Source organism: Cupressus sempervirens, chromosome 3 (assembly GCF_028749045.1).
Source record: "Cupressus sempervirens isolate cs-2001-9-10 chromosome 3, ASM2874904v1, whole genome shotgun sequence".
Taxonomy (NCBI): Eukaryota; Viridiplantae; Streptophyta; class Pinopsida; order Cupressales; family Cupressaceae; genus Cupressus; species Cupressus sempervirens.
In genome coordinates, this window is record NC_143120.1 from 128,137,672 (window position 1) to 128,143,715 (window position 6,044).

The following is a 6,044-nucleotide window of genomic DNA, read 5'->3' on the forward strand; positions in this document are numbered from 1 at the left end:
TTGTCATCCTTGTTTCTCTTGTAGTCGCTATCATCTCTTCTTGCTTTGTACTTTCTTTCCTTCCTTTCATCTTTATCCTCTTTGTATGGACACCTGAGAGAAATATGACCAACTTTGTTGCATGAAAAATAGATAATATGTAATGACAGAATGCTTCTAGATAATAAATAATGAGATAATAAGTAGTTTAACTTTGTATTTTCCTTTTCTACTTCCAAAAAATTTTACAATAAGGGCTTCAAGTTAAACGATCTCACCATCAAGATTGTCACTATCACTCTTCACATGTTTTCCTTTCCTTTTTCTAAGAACTAATTTTGACTTAAAGGAATATTCAATAGTAGTAGGTGTGTAGTTATCAAATTTAGACATATCAAAAGTAGTAATTCTACCAATTACACCTTCCAAGGTCAAAGTGTTACCTAGTGTGCATCTCAGTTCTTGAAGTTTAGACAGTCTAATGGTATAAATATGAAGTAGAGTCCTCAATACCTTTATTATCATAATTTCATCTTTGATTTGTCCATTTTCACAATGAACAACATTAACGACTTCTTTGACTCTTGTACAATATTGTACTATATTCTCACCTTCCATCATTCTCATGTCATCAAATTTACTTGTCAAGCTCTTTGATTTGGCTCTCAATACATTGTCATCAAATCCATACATATTTTTCAATTTATCCCACATCTTCTTTGCACTATAGTAAAATTTTAAGTCATCAAACTCAACATAGCTTATGGCTAAGGCAATCTCCAACATTCATTAATTGAGTTCTTACTTTTTCTTTAGTTGATCAATTGTCAAAGGAGTAGTTATCACCTTCACATGCTCATTGTCTACAAAGTTGATAGAAAGATCATTGATACTTGATATATGAAATCTCTTCATGGTTTTCCATGCAAGAAAGTTCTTCTTATTTAGCTTAGGTACATCTCTCTTGTGAGTCATGATCTTTGGCTTTAAGTACCTTCCAAAGTTTACTCTATAAGCATTCAACTCTAATACCAATTGTTAGAAATGTTTACATAACTGGAGAGGGGGGAGGGGGGCGAATCAGTTACTCAAGGTCTATAGGGTGAAAGTACAAAGCTATGTCACCTTTTAGGCTGACTAATCAGAATGACTGAGTATTTTGATCTAAAAATTATTTTTTTTCAAACATATGATCTTGTTAAATTTATTCTAGCTAATTTATATATGGTCTCACACTTTTCCAATTGGAAATGTCTATTAAATGCATGTTTTATAGTAGTTAGTATCAAATTACCAAAGAAATTAAATTATTTCAAAAAACTGACATTTCAATAACTCTTACTATTTTTTATGATTTTTTTAATAACATATAAACACCATTTTATAGAACTTATAGTCAAGAATATTCTCATATAGAGTTCATAGTGTTTTAATTATATATAATATATAGTAATTAAAAAATTCTACAAGTATCCATTTTAACACTCAAGAATATGTCGATTTTGAGATAGGAAAAATAGTAAATCATATTAGAAAAATTTTAAAATTATATGGCATTCTAGAGGAGAGAGTTCTCTTCAAGAATCTATAATTTTTCTTTTGGTTGGAATATATTTATTTTCAAAAATGTGGTGGGAGATGAAAACTATCGATTTGAATAAGTTGAAATTTGAATTGTTATAAAAGAGAAAATATAGGTCTAAAGTCAATTTTTGTTTTTTATTGTTCTAGCTACATATATTATCTATAGCATGATCTGAGATCAAAAGGAAATAAGTTTATTTACTTGTAGTTTTGTGTTGGGAACTAGACCACTAATTTTCAAATTTTTTCAATAACTAAAAGTTATCTTAAAAAAGTAGGAAAATCTATCATTTCTTTTTACAAATAATTATTAAAAATTATAATCCAAAGCTTCATCCATTTCTACACATTTCATTAGTTTACTTTATTTTCAAATTCTAAATAATAATACAAGATTTATGTAATTGAAGTTGAATAGTTATTATTATTTTTAACCTTTTCTTTTGTAAAAGGGTGACAGAGGTTTGTACTTTGTATACATAAGTACCATTTGAACAATTAAACATAAAACACTCACTGTTTTGCTTATCTTGTTGTTGCTCAATCTCTACTATGTTGAAAAACAAAATAATTGTCCCTAACATAAAAAACTCTCCTAAATATAAAATGTAAAGAATATAAAGCATTTGACAAAAGTTTGACACTAAGATTTTATGTGGATATCCAATTTGGGAAAAACCACCAACAATATGTTACCACTTTTTCACTCTTTTGAAGTGAGGTCTATTAGGAGTGAACACTATTAAAGGTTTACAATATGCTATTAAATGTGACTTAACTAGAGGATTTAATCACCTTGTTTGGAGTGGCCTTGTCATAGGACTTTGATCATTCCATTTAGAATTTGACCTTGTTTAAGGATTTACATAGACTATTAAGTCCTTTAAATGACTACTAGGTTAACCTTTTTAAAAGAATTTGGTGCTCTATATGTATATGAAGAACAAACTTAATGGATACTATTGTGTGTATAATATGCTACATTGACTATACTTTTTTAGAGTATATTATCAATAAACATTTATAATATATTTATTCATGAAATTTTTTATATTATCATGAAAATCATAGCCATATTTGTCCTGCATAGATCATGAATAAATCTATTTTCTTCTTTATCTATAAATATCAATATAATGTCATGACAATCACGGTAGGTTAAAACATGTCACACTTCTACTTCATAGTCCACTCATAGAAAAAATTATTTAACAAAAACTTAATATTCTCTCTCTTTAATATCTGAGAAGATATACCAAACTTATTTGTTTATAGAAATTAGTCGCTAGTTTCATTAGAATTGTCAATAGACAACACAATCCAATAGAATACATAAATTTTTTAATCCAAAATTAACACTTAATTTGATTAAACCACCAATTTCTATGATAAGTTAGCTAAATGAATGGATGTAATGCATGGGATTTCTACCTTATTCTTGGCCATCCAAATTGAATCACATGATACACTACTAGTAAAAGTAGATATCTGCCAAGTTAGTTTTTTGGTTCCATCCATGAATATTCTCTTGGAACTACCATGTTTTATGAGAAAGAAACCTCATGTTTTATCATCCTCCCACACTGCTCTACCCCCCATTTTTTATGAGGTGAGGAAAAAATAGAAAAAGGTTTTTTTCTTTTTTTCTTCTTTTGCTTAGAAAGCTAAAGATGACATACATGCAAACCTCTCTAATGCCACTCCTAGCCTTAACTCATGTAATATCTTCTAATTGGTAGTATGCTGGAACAATAAACATGTGCAAAAATATCTAAGGAGCTTCATAATATTAATAATGGTCTCATATCTTCATTTTTCTCATAGGATTTTTGTTTATGTAATTGATCATTTGGTTTTAAGTGGATATAATGGAATGAGATACAAATATGTAAATATAGGAGCACATTCTTTGACAACCTTGTGTTTTTTTCCAATGTAGAGACATTTTTTAGATCTGATATTTGTTGTCATTTATTGTGGATGCATATATCTACTAGGTAGAGCCCATTCGTGACTACAATGTAAGCTAGTTACTGATCACATTTCAATTTTTTTTTCTTTTTGTGGCTTAATTGATATGCTTTCTTTTATTATCCTTGATCATCAATCTTCCTATAAATGCGGAATATTAGTTGCTAGTAATTGAATATTCCCACATGGAACTAGGGTTCTAGCTGATTATGTGACTAATTAAGCATTAAAGCTTAGAATTTATTTAGATGTAGGATATGCATGACATGTATCTATAGTTTGATTCCAAATGAGATTTCAAATATAGGGTATGTATGAAATTCACTATGTATTTTGATCCCAAATGAGATTTCACTATTCCTATTATTGGTTTCTTTATTTTCCCAAATTATGGTGTTTAGATGTTACTATTTTGGGTTAGTTAATATGATCAAATTTCACAAATATTCAACTTGAATATAATCATGATGGCCAAGTATCTTGTATATCATGTGCAAGGCTAGTGTATTCCATTTTATTTCTATTTGAGAGAAACAATGAAAGAAGTTAGAATTTATAATCATGTGGCAAGAAAAATGATTAATAATGATTTAATTTAAACATTTTTCTACATGATTAGTATTACTAATATCTATCCAATACATAATACATGCATCTCTACATTGATCCTTCTCTTGAGATGAAATCTCCTCAGCATGCCATTCTTTTACACAAGAGAAAATTATGTATAAAGGACACGATGAATATTTTTTACAAAGCATTTTTTTATGGTTCGAATAGTAGCTCATCTTCTCAACCTCGAGACATGATTGGTCATATTTTCTTACGTTATAGAGAATTTCATATGGTTTATGCTAATGGAGCTCATCTTCTCAACCCCAATGTATAATTAGTCATTGTAGACCATTTGTAAAGAATACTTTCCAATTTTAGAAAAATTAAAAATACGATACATTTTAACATGCAAAAGATTTTGATTTAAGATGTGTATACAAAGGTCCATGATCATGATGAGGGAAAAAGTGTACAATCTATAATTAGAAAGAGGAAAAAAGATTACGTAGTACATAAAGCCCTAGTTTATTCTTTGCATGTTTCCTAACATTATAGATTACAAGGAGAGGTCCATAAGCAAGAAGAGAAAAAATTTAAAGTCTCTTATTGGAAGAATAATTTTGCTGAATAGTTTAAAACTAGAAGCTTTTACATCTTAAGAATGAAGAATTTTAATTTAATATAACCTAATGATAAATTTTTGTTAGCACATGTATCTCTACTCAGATAATTTTAACTTTTTCTTAATTGATGTTATTTTCCACATGTAAATATTTATATTTAAAATACATAAGATGAATACTTATTAGAAGAAAAGGTGTACTTAACAGTGTAAAACTAGAAGCTTTTACATCTTAATACTCAAGAATTTAAATTTTATATAAACTAATGATAAATTGTTGTTAGCACATGTATCTCTACTTAAATAATTTTAACTTATTCTTGATTGCTTTCATTTTCCTCATATGAATATTTATAATTGAAATATGTAATGCCTCGCCAAGGGATCCAAAGAATTTCACTAAGTTTGCCAAAAAAAAAAATTTTAAACATGAAAGATAAACGATTCACAACTTATACATAGTAATGGAAGCAATAGCAATGTCCATCTAAAAGTAAACATAACACACATAATAGATTATATTCTTCATGAATCCCTTAATGCTGAATTACATCTAAATTAACTATTCATTTAACATCACATCCTTAGTAATGATACAACCTACATTCATAAATTACATTTTCAATTGCTCAATCATCCACTGCACATGTCATAAGGTATGAAAAGCTTAAAAGAATAAACATCCATGTAAATAAAGTACATCATCATACTAACTCTAATCCATGATGAAATAACATAATGAAACCACATGTTATACATGATACATCATCATCATAAAGATATAAACATCCATCATAAGGTATATCTTCTATCATAATGATCCAAGAACATAATGAAGATAAATACCAACCAAGAATACTCCAGCCACAGTGTCTCGGATGGATCTCAAATGATAAGAGTGGAAATACACTACCACTCGACCATGTGGAACCTAAGTGGTCCACTCCCACCATGCTGAGGAGATAATCTCAAGTCCCAAACAGGCTATCCAAAACACATAGCATAAGAATACTCTCTAAGTCTCGGAATCCTAGAAGTATAATAACTCAAAGGTTCCAATCACAAAACTGACATCTAATTTCCAGAGGCAAACAACAACATGTAGGAAACCTACTCTGCAAGCTGGAAAGTGTCATCGCATATATCATGTACAAGTTACCCTGGCAGTTAGCTAAACTCCATGGGTCCATACTGATCTCATGCGGCCACTAGTATCCTCTCATACTGACGAGGAGTACTATGGAATGCAAGGTCACAACCATGCATTCTCTCTACTCCCATCCTAGTTTGTACAAGCACTCAAGGCATGGGCGAGAACCAAAACAATTATCTT